This window comes from Rhipicephalus sanguineus, chromosome 3, assembly GCF_013339695.2.
Source record: "Rhipicephalus sanguineus isolate Rsan-2018 chromosome 3, BIME_Rsan_1.4, whole genome shotgun sequence".
Taxonomy (NCBI): Eukaryota; Metazoa; Arthropoda; class Arachnida; order Ixodida; family Ixodidae; genus Rhipicephalus; species Rhipicephalus sanguineus.
The window spans coordinates 28,362,727-28,374,902 of record NC_051178.1 but is presented as its reverse complement, the minus strand read 5'-3'; the positions used below and the strand labels follow the sequence as shown (position 1 = coordinate 28,374,902).

At 48.9% G+C, this 12,176-nt stretch overlaps 1 long non-coding RNA gene across 1 annotated transcript in view; it reads left to right on the top strand.

Moving 5' to 3' along the window:
- The first annotated feature begins 346 nt into the window (after positions 1–346).
- LOC119386518 (uncharacterized) overlaps positions 347–12,176 on the top strand; it is a 91,720-nt gene continuing 79,890 nt past the window's right edge. The window contains exon 1 of the long non-coding RNA XR_005182310.1: positions 347–556. This is a non-coding gene — a long non-coding RNA (uncharacterized LOC119386518). The remainder of the gene's footprint in view (positions 557–12,176) is intronic.

The window sequence follows — 12,176 nt, the reverse complement described above, 5'->3', positions numbered from 1 at the left end:
TGCTTCAAAAAGAAAGTGTAGTACATTCGTAAGAAAAGGCGAACTTTCAATTCTTGTCCTAACCTCGAACGAGAGATGAAAAGCACAAATAGTCGAGGCTGTAGCTGACCACCGGCGACGTCTCTGCGCTCACCCTAGTAAATGAGCAACGTGAGCCGCTGCCACCGAGTTCTTGGCAAGTCTGCGAACGTCCTCCGTCGCAGGACAGCCGCTGGCGCTGGCAGCGTGCCATCCATTGCGGCCTACCAGCTGATCGGAGTGCGACGAAGCCAGTCACGCACACACGCCGAGCGCTTCCCAATTACGTACTACGACGCCGTCACGTACGGGACAGACGCGTTGCGCCAACTCTCGCCCCAGTGGTCCTCGAGCAGCGGGGGTTTCGCAGCGGGTGACTCGCTCATCGTCTGCATTTATGCTATTGCCGGCAAAGCCGAAAGTGCGCTGGCTGCGGTGTTCGCCGTGTAACTTTTTCTCATCTCACTCCGTGCGCGAGCGTCGGATAAGTGACGTCTTCTACTCGAGGAATGTTTCGCTGCCTCACGTGTTGCGTAAGGTACTGTTGTTTACACCTTGTTCTGTGTTCATATTTCCATCGATGCATAGTAGCGCTTGCGCGGGACACGGAGCTGTGAGCGGTCTTTGAGATAAATCTTCTGGGATTGTTGAAATATTGTTTAGGTTGCACTGTAGAATTTAGAGCCATAAAACCATTAACTGTGGTATTGGCACCCAATCCTCTAGACTAAATTGAGCCGGATGGAGGCCTTTTGGCCACGCTAGAATATGGGGAACTTTTTAGGTACACTTGTTTATCATCTTTGAAGACGGCAGTTAAATATACAAGAATGATGGAAACCGCGTTATGCTGGCCAAATCGCATTTATTTCTACAAACCTAACGAGAAGTTGAAATTATGTAGTTAATACGCCAAAGAAAGAAAACAAATCACTAAGGCACTTTCGCGGCACACCAAGAGTATTTTGGTTATCGCTGTGTTCTTCATTTTTTATTATAATGTGACACGGCGGTTTCCCCCAATTCATTCTCGCGACAGAATGACAGCCCTTCCGGTATTAATGGCAAAAGTACTAATCGCCTTTCGTGTAAACGACGGGGAGTCAATATAATCTTAATGCGTCTGAAGATATGCGACAGCGACAGCCTAAACAAAGTATACGCACGTTAGAATTCCTGCAAGGGTCACCATCGCGGTACAGTGCTCAATGTAGAAATGTCAATGCTCAAACTATTCGTTATTTGTGAACATTGCGCGATTATTTCAAAGCGCAGTTGGCACATTTATTCATTTATAGGACACAACTCCCGACTAAGACAACCGGACTTCACTGGGCAAAATGTAGCCTGTCAACGAGATGTAATGCCATAGCCATTTGAGCAACAGCCGCAAGTAGCGGTAAAACGTGAATATGAAAAGGGGAAGAATGATTAGCAATGACGCTCGAGAATGTTTTGTATTCTTATCGCATTGACTCGAAAAAATTTCCTCTTCCTAAGTTACGAGGCCACGTAAAGCATTCGTTGGCATGAGCTTGCCGCGCGTTGTGCTGCATACATTGAGCTGGAACCATCCGTTATGGCTGCGTAGGCTGCTGAACAAACGAGTTTTCGTGAGGTACTGGAGCTCACAACGAAAGTTTTCTTATAAATGAGGTGACCATGGTACCTGCAAGGATATAATGTTGCGAATGGGGATACTTAAATTCGCGAATGCAAGTCGTTATTTCTGGGTCACCGTTTGAACGTACTCACCGTCCTTGCAAATCTCCGACGGAATCTTCATAAACGGTGCGCTCCTCGCACGACAGACAGCGATGCTTTCAGGCATAGTGCGCATGCAAAGCGTCTCCACATGTTAATGTGACACGTAAGCCGTTTCCCATTTGTATGCGCTGTGAGACGTGGGAACGCAGGACCAGTTATCCTACGTGGATCTCGGCACCCGCAGTCCTTTGACTAATCGATGCTGATTGCGCGAGCTCCGCGGTGTTGGGTGTGCTGTCTGTTTGCTTATGTTTATGCAAGAAAAATTCGGCAGATCCCACATACTGTGGGAATAAATGTAACGCGATGCATGCGGCGGGAAGGTGAATGCGGCGTAATTGTTTACATTGAGCGAGACGTTACGAAACGATGGTAAAGCTAGACGGAAATAGTATACGCACACACATACGTTGAAAAGTCGCACATGTGTTATACAACCAGCTGTTTACACTTTCGTAGCGATGCGAAGAGCAGTATAGGTATTAGCAGCACCAGGCGCGTAAGCCAATATGTAGTGTTCATACTTGTCCGTTACGATGGAGAACGCACGCACGTTTCCCGAACCCATGTGCATACGTGGAAGAGGTTCTTGACAGTTCTCACGTAGCTGGCGGCTAGCAGAATGTCTTCGTTATTGTGATTGATGTGTGCAATGCAGACCTCGCCAATTCCGCTGCTTGTCTGTGTGTGCTCGGTGTCTGGCGGCCAGCGAAGTGGGATGCGGCCTGCGTTGAAGTTGCGCATCGCCGTGTTTTTATATGTGCCCCCGGCGCCGCACTGTGGACAACACATTCGAATCCCGTGATTGCAGTGGGCTATCGCTCCAGGTTTCAGAAAGTACTAACATGCCAATTTGTGTGAGCAGAGCACCTTTTTCGAGGTCGTGCACGTGGGCGTGCACAGAATGTACATTGAGAGCGGCGAGCTTGAGGCGATTGTTGTGGTTGTGGCACCGAGTGAATGCAGTAGTCCGGTCCAAGTCATGTCTAAAGGCCTGTTTAATAGCCGGGTCGTGTCGTCGACAGACTATGTCGATAGAGCCGGCGACATGCCGGAACATGAAGTCACATTTTACGTTGGTGACGTATAGGTCGTCGATGATGGTAGCCCCGCAAAGTGCTACGTAGACTTACTTCAGTGGATGGCGCTTATCTTATCCGAAGGCTACCTGGGAGTACGTTGCGCTTTGTGACTTATATACAGTTATGGCGTTTTCTTGCGCAAGAAAAAATTGTGCCCTCGTACACGAGATCTTTTTCTGGCGTACACCGTGGTTGTGGTGGTTCGCAGTCCCACGGGCACTCATTTAAGTTCGGTTGAGGGTGGGTAGTAGTGATGCCCTTCGTCCTGGCTGGGACGACAGTGCCGACTCAGGACGTTGGAAATTCAAGCCACAGCCGCAAGAGGTTGCCGTGTTCGTCGCTAGATGTACCACAAGGTACCCATGTTTCCATTACCGAGGCCATCGCTTAAGTCGATGTTGGCCGTGATCATGTACGGCTTGTCGATGCTCAGGTAAATTGAGGCCAGCAAGCTACCCATGTCCTTGCGTTCATGTTGGGCACCTTCGTCAGGGCGGAGATGATACGGCCGGCGGTGGCATATACGGTTTTATCCACCTGCATATCGCGTACACGTCACAACGAGGCGCGCGCACACTGCCGGCTCTGGTGAATAAACACGCGCCGACACACAGCACACACAACGCACGATTCACACCGTGGAAGTCTAGTTGTCTTGCTGTCTTCACCTGGTCCTCTTTGCGCAGCGACGACACCACACCATGCTCGCGGTAGTCGTCGTCACCGGTAGTCGTTGTCAGTAAGTATTGTTGTCACGTCGCTTGTACATCTTAGTCTTGTGACGGTGAAAGTGACACTGGGAACGTGGTGGTTGAAGCGGCGGCTGAGGCGATGATGGCGACTGATCCATCTGCGCACTGAGGCTGTCCGTGCCATCGCTGCGGAGTGTAAGAAGACCCGGACGAGATTGATTGAGGCGGCCGGTATTGCGTTCCTCGAAGTAGTAGTGTTGCCTGGGTCGACGACGTTGTGGTACCCTGGGCGTCGTGTCCAGAGGCAACCATGTCTCATCTTGTGGGGTAGGTGTACTTCGATAACGTGTCGAATCCGGTCGCGAATTCGGCCACGGCGAGGTCGATAGCTGCGACGATCCAGATGGAGGTGCCGTTGCTTGCCATCTCTTCGCGCATGCCGTCTGGTTATCGCTGTTAGCTGTAGATAGACTGCTTTCACTGGGTTCGTGCCTAGGTGCACGTAGTCGGTTCGCGACGCGACTTACGGTGACCTGGTCTTGTCGCCTACTACGACGATTTGTATGGGTTTTAGGCGTATTTTCATCGATGTCTGCGCTGCTATTGAGATTGATGGTCCGGGTTTCCATCACTCTCGTGGTGTCCAATGGCACGGCTCCTGTGATGTTTCCAAGGACAACATCATAAAGTGAGTCTCGCAGGCAGTGAGCACGAACTTCTCCCTTAAATAGTGGCGTGTCCAGGAAGACCACAGCTTATGGTAGGTAGCGCACTGTGCGGTCAAGGAACAATACCGGCCGATACGTACCGGTCAATTTTTCCTTTGGCACTAATGCCTGTCGCACTATGACGGTATCGCAGCCAGTATCGCGCAGTACGGTAACTGGGCGTTTATCCATAAACCCTTCCACAGTGGGCACGTTCTCAATTTTCCTAGATAAAACATTGCGGCTGACTGCAGTGTTGACAACAGGGATCTTTTCTCCATCTTTCATAATGACGTATTCTGCATTCCCTGCTGCTTTTTCATGGTTTCTTTCACCTGTTATCACGCAATATGCTTCACATCTGTCTCCTCTAGCGGCGAAATACTTGTCACTATCGTGATGCACTGGCGAACATGCTTTCGTGCGCGACCAGCAATCAGCTGCGCGGTGTCCCGCCTTGTCACATAGGAAGCAGCGATTTACGGGTTTCCCCACTTTCCTCGTTGTATCCGACTTCCTCGCAATCTCCGACGGCCCTGCTTCCTTGTGAGCACGTTCTTTATTTAGGTTAGAGAGCGCCTGCGCTTCCATAAAGCTGTCAGCAGTCTCACACATTGCACTTAGTGACTGGCACTGTCTTTCCTTCAGAAAAATTCTGAGTGCTGGGGAACAGCCTTTCATGAACTGTTCACATATGATCAGTTCCCTTAAGCCAGAATAGCTTCTCTCTGTCTTGCTCATTTCCATCCAATGGTCAAAATAACCAGCGAGCCGGGCAGCATACTGCAGGCCGGACTCATTATCTTCGGGTTTCGCTTTGCGAAATTTCTCCCGATAGCCTTCTGCAGTGTACCGAAACCGCTGCAGTAGCGCCGCTCTTAACTGGTCATAATCTAACGCAGCTGTCGGATCCAACCGGCCTATCACACTCAGAGCCTCTCCAGTCATGCATAAGCTCAATGACAAAGCCCATTTCTCACGGGGCCACCCTTGGCACGTCGCGACCCGCTCGAACCGCTGTAGGTACGCGTCGAGATCGTCCCGCGTTTCGTCAAAGGGCGGTATCAGTTTATGAGGGCTATATACTTCCGGTGCACGTGTAGTGCTCGTGGTGACGCTCGAGGTAGCTCCCCCTGGTTCATTAGCCTCCGCTGACTGTCGTCCCGCGCTTTCCTGAAGTTTAAGCTTCAGCTCCAAAATCTTGAGCTCTTGTTCCTGCAGTAGGCGTTGCCGCTCAGCGCTTTCTTTAGCTTCCTCTCGTTCACGTGCGCGTTCATCGCGAACTAGTGCGCATTCTTTGTCCACCCAGTCTCTAAGCGCATCCTTCTCGAGCCCTAGTTCCCGGCCAAATGCGAAAAATCTTTTCCTGTCCATGGCTCAGCCCCGCATCTGAGTAATGGCTGTAATATTAATGTGCCATCCTGGCAGGCTCACCAAATGTGGTGTTTCTTGGGCCCTCAGATGCAGGAAAACCAAGGCACGAACAAGAAACACATTTATCGACTTGACACACACAATTACACACACACAATTACACACGCTTTGTCCCACTGAACAATACAGATATCCCTAAGTCCTAACTTTTAGAGTTCTAATCACACGCGAGAGAATCGGCGCGTCCTGCCATATAGGCCCGTCGAACGTCACTCACATACCGCAGTCAGGTAGCGATGATGCCAGCACAAAGCGGACAGGTGCGTGGTGCGGAGGTGTACGAACATACGACGACCTGCTCGTCGCGGAACGTACAGGCCCACGCTGACGACGGCCGACTCGGACGTGGCACCACGGCCACGATCTCGGCTCGGGAAAAGGTCAGTTTGGGCGTGGCACCGAGGCCACGATCTCGGCTCCAGAACGGGGTCAGCTCAGGTTGTGCCGGAACCGCCTGTACGTGGCACCGAGGCCACGATCTCGCCTCCGGAACGCACGCTTGCTCGTTCCCGGGACACACCAAGCTCGTCCCGGCTGGCCTGGTCGCACCAGCTCGGTCCCTTTTTCTCTCGGCCCAACGACCGGCCCTCTGGCTGCCTGGCCGCGTTCTTTCAGCCCGGCGACGTTCTGCCGCTCTCGAGCTTCGCGAGCGTCTCGCTCGCGCACACCTTCGTCTTCTTTAGTTCCGTTTTCTCCTTCGATTGTGGGTTACAGTCTCTTACTACCACAAATGGAGGAGAGCTTGAAAGGAACATATGGTGCGGAGTCCCTCGGATGACTCCAGCGACGAGTCGGGCCCGCGTTATCATGGCTTGGATGACCTCGGGAGGTCCGTCGCGGAGAGCAGTCCTACAGCTCCTCGTTACGTAAATGGTAAAGGAAAACTGGTAAGGGAGGGAAGATGTTTCCAGTGCATTCAATCGTGAGTTTTCCGGCGAGGATGGGCGATGACTCTGAGCGTCCCATTTATGGAGCAGAGTCACGTGGTAGTGCTCGCGTCGTCTCGACAGAGAGACGCACGATGTTATGCGCTCTGTCGACCTTTTTTTTTCTCGTTTTTTTTCTTTTGTCAAGACAGTGTTTTATGCCGGGGTCCATCAAGTACATCAGTTACGGATATGACGTTGATAAAATGGACGCCAACGGGTGAGAAAGAAAAAACTTAGAAAAAGAGCCGCCGCAGCAAATCGAACCAACGACGTTGCGGCCGCGTCGGTAAGCGCCCGATGCTCAACCAACTAAGCTACATTGGCAGATGCGGGACACTTCACGAACGCGCCTTCCACATGCACGAATGGGCTTTCTCCGAAGCTGACTACTTCCATTGCGAGAGCACCGACTAACAAAACTGCTGCAATATGCGTTGCAGAAAGGACACGATTCCGACGGGGGAATGTCGTGCCTTGGTGGAGCAAGACAGACGCCAGCGGGACGCACGCGTTTGCGGCTCAAGCTACGAACCTCTACGAACCAGGCGTCATCATGGGTGCATCCACGCCAAACGGTGCTATAGCTGCCAAACACGAATATACATTGAACAAACTCTCATATATCACTATACAATAAGCACCGCTTCTGCAAAGGCACGTCTCACTTTCGTGTTATACCGATTCCGATGACGGAGGGATAAGCCGTGGTTTTCAATTGTGTCAGTGCCATGACACTTGGCACTTAGCCACTGTCTTGCGCCGCGTACTCCAATGCGTGCTGCGTCTTTCGCACACATTCGGATGACGCTGTAATGTAAATATCGATTTTCTCTTCCTAACGAGGCCGACTCCCGCCACACTGCGAGGCCAAACGCCACGTGATCAGTTCTACGCCGATCCCAGACATAAAAGCCTCGACTAATAACAGCTTGGCTGTTAATAACCCGAGCAAGCATTACATAAGGTATACAAGCATAAGTAGTGACGCTTTTACACATTGCATTACTTCACACTTGAAATGGCCAAAAAGAAATAAAGAAACAAGTGTCTGTTTAGTGCGTTTTACATTTTAGTGCACTCCGTGGCATCAGAAAAGAAAAACAACAAGAACAACAAGAAAAGCAAGCAATGATAACCAACACATGTGGGCGACGTTCTTGTGATGCGTTGCTACAGCACTGGTGAATAAAGGCACTATCATATCGTCCTCTGAAAGCACCCCATTGATGACATCACTATCAGCGAGGCTGGAATTTTATCCCTGTTGCTTAAACTGGATGTCAAAAAATCATCCGCCATAGAGAGAATCGCGAACGCTTTTCTACACCGATACGCATTCATTATGTTACCCATCAAAAACCATAACACGCGACAAAAAATTCAATATTGAGATTCAAACATTGGCCGTTTTTAGACACAGCCCGTAAAATGTACTTGCAAAGTATTGTCATTTTGAGGAGTATCTACAAAGGGCTCTGCCATACATTCCGTGTGAGTGAATTCGTCCAACGCAGTTCTGTTTGCCCTCATCATGTTGTCAGAATGAAACAAAGACGACGAAAACGCTGTGCTCCACTGCAATTCAGTCTAGTTTTTTTTTCTTTTTGCCCGTTTTGACTTGATTGCGTTCACCGTGCTCCACTAAGCATTCCCCAAAGCCTGTTTGTATAGTTCGGAACCTCCAAATAATATCGACCCGCGTGGTGCAAAATGTCAATATACGCAATTTTGCACAATGTTGTTTTACGATAATCTATGGAATGTAAATCTGTTCTTAGCATTCGTTGGCTTTGAGAACCTGGTTATCATGTTCTAGGATCGGTCGATAAACCTGGTAATTATATAGAAGCGTTTGTTCTTTCACGAACCTGTGGCTCAATGGATTCATTTCAGAGAATATTAGCGTGTAGACTCTTACCAGACGCTAATTGGGTGGATGGATGAATAAAGTATATTTTGGTCCCTCGTAACGCGCCCTAGCACGTTTGCGGGCCGCTCCCGCTTCGGAACAGGAATACCAAGTATCTCGGCTAATTGAATGACTATAAAAGATTTGCACCGTATCTGACGAAATCTCACATTTTCAAGTGGCACTGACACGAAATTTCGAAGCTGAGATAGCCTGCGGGATAGATTTCTATACACACGCATATATCATGTAATAAACCTCTAATTTCTGTAAGCGCGAAAGACACGTAAGACCACGAAGAACACACGACAAGCGCTACTTTCAACTGAGATTTTAATGGGTGGTAACAACAAATATATAGGTTTAGCCACCAGAAAGGAAAGGGAGAAAAACTAGACGACAAAAAAAAAAGAAAAATCGAGAAGAGACATACCATCACAGTGCGGCGTCTACTCGTGCTAACATGTGTCAAGAGCGTATGCGCAAGTAAGGGTCTAAGTGATGAAAACCTTATTGCACATCACCCGGACAGCACCACCAAAAGAAGTGCCATGGCGTGCACTACGTGACTGCACAGAATAACAGAGAACTGAGCTAGTTGGTAAGTATTCATACTAAAAGGACAGGGCGTGCAAACACGGACACAAGAAAGAAGTCAGGACACCACAAACGCCGACTAACAACTGAAGAAACGCACAAAGGCTGAAAAGAAAGAAGGTACGAAAGCTTATCTGCGCATGCTCATGCAATGGCGAACCTATCAATTCGGCACGCGTGGGGACCTATGCGAATGATAACTGTTAAGGCATTTGATTTCATCTATATTCAAGTTAATCTACGGTTGGCTCACGCACGGGCTACCACTATTCTCGATATCCCATGCTTCAATCATCAGGCGCTTTTCTTCATTCCTATGTCGGTACAAAACTGCGCATTCATTGAATTTTGGCGTGAAGTTACACTCTCGACAATGTCACGATAGATTAGAAGGTGAGCCTCCGGTTAGTGGTCTTTTATGTTCTAATAATTTCTGGTTAATGCAGTGGCCCGTATGTCCTACGTAGAAGCGGCCGCAGCTTAAAGGGATCTTGTACACCACACCTGAACGGCAATCAGTGAATTTGTTTGTGTGTTTTACGAAACAAATATCTGTTCGCTTCTTGTCTCTTACTCGTTCATTCTTCCTCTACACAGCGGCACATATCTTACCTAGATTATTGGCAGCCGTGAAAGGAACAATAACGCCGTATCTACTTCCTACTGTCTTTAGCCTTTGAGATACGCAATGAATGTACAGAATACCTACGACACGTTTCTTCCTATCGCTTTCTGCACCCATGCTTGGACTTAACATAATGGACTTCTTTAAACGCTCAGCGACAGTGGCCACTACATCACGGGTATAACCTACATCTAAAAGACGCGTAAGCTGTGCTTTAAAGCTATCACTCTTTTTGTTCTCACACGACATTACAACTTTACGTGTCTTTTAGATGTAGGTTATCCCCGTGATGCAGTGGCCACTGTCGCTGAGCGATTAAAGAAGTCCATTATGTTAAGTCCGAGCATGGTTGCAGAAACCGATAGGAAGAAACGTGTCGTGGCTATACCGTACATTCATTGCGTATCTCACAGGCTAAACAAAGTAGGAAGTAGATACGGCGTTAATGTTCCTTTCACGGCTGCCGATAAGCTAGGTGAGATATGTGCCGCTGTGTAGAGGAAGAATGAACGAGTAAGAGACAAGAAGCGAACAGATATTTGTTTCGTAAAGCACACAAACAAATTCACTGATTGCCGTTCAAGTGTGGTGTATAAGGTTCCTTTCAGCTGCGGCCGCTTCTACGTAAGACAGACGGGCCGCTGCATTAACCATAGATTATTAGAACATAAAAGATCACTAACCGGAGGCTCACCATCTAATCTATCCTTATACTGTCGAGAGTGTAAATGCACGACAAAATTCAATGAATGTGCAGTTTTGTACCGGCATAGGAATGAAGAAACGCGTCTGATGGTTGAGGCATGACATATCTAGAATAGTGGTAGCGCATGCGTGAGCCAACCGTCGATTACAGGAGGATCGAAAGGTGGGCCAGTTGGTAATTCATTTTCTTCGTTCAGCGAACTGGGAGCGCGGAAAATACACAAAGGACGAAGCGAGGAACCACATAAGACGAGCGCTCACTAACAACTGATTTATTTTCCACATCGGAAGGACACATCGGGTTGTGTCCTTCCGATGTGCAAAATAAATCAGTTGTTAGTGAGCGCTCGTCTTATGTGGTTCCTCGCTTCGTCCTTTGTGTCTTTACCGCGCTCCCAGTTCGCTGAACGAAGAAAAACCGTCGATTAACTTGTATAAAGATGAGATCAAATGCCTTGACAATTATCTTTCGCGTAGGCCCCCACACGTGCCGGATTGATAGGTTCGCCTATGCTGGGCATGCGCTGATAATTTTTCGTGCCTTCTTTCTTTTCCACCGTTGTGCGTCTCTTCAGTTGTTAGTCGGCGTTTGTGGTGTCCTGACTTCTTTGTTGTGTCCGTGTTTGCACGCCCTGTCTTTTTAGAATGGACGTGACTGCACCATGCGCACATTTCAAAATTCCATTAAATTCGCATGTTGCAGTCACGTAGTGCGCGCCTTTGCACTTATTTTCCTATGCAAAGTGAAATGATTTGATTGCGCGTTATGCGCAAGTGCCAACCGACGCAGAACGGTTGCTATTGCATGCGAACCGCACCTATGAAACAGATCCAAGCGGACGCCTTTGTTTGTGAAGCCCACCTAGATACAGCAAAATCCGACATGGGCACCCGCATGTCGGATCAAGGGGGTGCCCCCCCCCCCTGGAAAAATTTCTGCCTACGCCACTGGCCCCCACTAAGATATTGCAGTAAAAAGCATCAGATGAATTTTTTAGTGTCAGCACCCCTTAATCTAGCTTTCGTATTTTCAAAGTGCTATAATTAAATTAGCGCGCTTATTGTCCGCGAAATATTGTGAATATGGTAAATATGGCAGCCGTAACCGCATCGAGAAAGCTTAAAACAAATTTCCGAGTAATTCTTCAGAACACGCAAAGAAAATGTAAACTTTAGAAAGCATTCGCCGCTTTAAAGTAGCCTGGTAGCGGTTACTCTATTCTGTTTACGACACCCGGACGTTGACGACCTTTCCCACGATATCCAAGTTTGGAATGGCGCTTCGCAGGTGTCTTGTCTGAACAGACGACAGCGCGGGGGCGACGTAGACCTCGAGTATACGATCGAAGGCAAGGGGTGTACTCGGCGTATGCGAGGTCATTGCGACTCGCTATCACGGGTGCATTTGCAGCCTACAGGACTTCGCGACAATTGGCACGCAAACGAAGGTCGTCGAACAATTCCCGGAAGAGATTACCGGACAGAAAACAGTCGTTTGCATGCCGTACGAACAAAGCCGGAACGGTTGTCCATACCTTTCTTCGGGAACTTGTTGTCGACTGCTGGAAATGGCACAACATTTATGGGTCGGTGCACATTGGGCGAAGCATCTTGATGGCGAGAGGTTTCGATCAAGCTGTTCAAGCGCGCGAACTTGAACTTGAACTTCGATCAAGCGCGCCAACTGGCCGACGTGGGCCAAGAAACCACT